Below are 1,432 nucleotides of genomic sequence, written 5' to 3' on the forward strand. Positions count from 1 at the left end.
ACAAAGGTTCGAAATAAGCTGTCTCTTCGCACCCAAGCTAATATTCTTTTAACATCAGAGACAGCATGTGAAGGTGGTGGATGTATTGAATTTAACCCAACAGTCGAGATGATTAAGAGTGTGCAACGGGAACCAAATATGTAAATATGTTTTGATGTCAAATGCACATTTATATACTTCTTTATATATATATATGTTTAATTTATATGTTTAATTTATATTTAATTTATATTTCATTACCTGTCCTATGTTATAGCCTACTTATGTATGCCAAATATGTAAAATAGCCAATATAAAATAATTTGCTGGTGAATATTTTCATACTGGGTGAACATTGTATAATAAAATTTACGTAAATATGAAGGGTACAATATATTTTTGGTTTCCATTGCATCTCCTTTAGTTATTTCTCTGGGTTAACTGAGGAGAGAGAGAATGGTATGCGGCTTTGGGTGTGCGGCCGTAGCGGCAACACTGCCCTGATGTTGTCTGTGAAGCTTAGTGTAGAAAATCAGTCTAATGAGGACCACAGTGGAAATAAGCTTACATGCTTATGTGTGTTATCCTCAGCATTTGTAATTGTTATTTCGAACTAGTGTTCTTTTCATTATCTGCACTTCATGTATATTGATTCAATGCCAAATAAAATTATTATTATATAGAACCCATAGATGGGTAAGTGCCGCCCCGGGGCAAAGTTCTCAGTGACGTCCCCCCTCCCCACCATCACCACTTCGTTTCTCCACCATCCCTTACTCATTACTACCTATTATAGCTACTGGCTCGCGAAATAGTTACACAGTTGTTGTTGTTTTTTATGTCCCTATTGCAGAAAGGATACGGGGAAAAGATCTCATATTCTGTTGATTGTAAAGCAAAATTCGTATATTACGGTGAGATATTCAGGCCTCCTTTGACCTTTTTTTATTGTAATAATAAATCATTATTTTGTCAGCCTTTTGGGCGGCATGTCCAGACTCGAATTGCAGCCCCCCTAAATGTACCGTCACAGGGCATATGCCCCCCATATAAGGGCCCTGGTAATTCATAGTAAATGGATATACATAAAACACATAATTTCCTTTTGTTACTTTAAAAATATCACTTGCTTCCATTTCTTATAAAAGCATCAACCAAATCTGTCAATTAGCTTACATATCGGTGCTGACTGGAAGTACGGAATTGCACTTTAAATTTCGTCACAAAATCAGAGGCAGGGTCTAGTAGCAAAACTATCATAATCTACAAAATATTGACAAAGTTAAACAAAAAATCAATTTTAGTTGTTTGTAAATACATTGCTTATGATCAGTTAAAGAAGTAAATGGAATAATGCTCACGGGGAATATAATTAATAATGGCTTGTTTTTGTTTTTGCACCCTCTAGTTTGTGTAGTTTTGTGGCAACCAAATTATTTTCTACGTTACAATA

Source organism: Oratosquilla oratoria, chromosome 44 (genome assembly GCF_046742065.1).
Source record: "Oratosquilla oratoria isolate Oo_2021 chromosome 44, ASM4674206v1, whole genome shotgun sequence".
Classification (NCBI taxonomy): Eukaryota; Metazoa; Arthropoda; class Malacostraca; order Stomatopoda; family Squillidae; genus Oratosquilla; species Oratosquilla oratoria.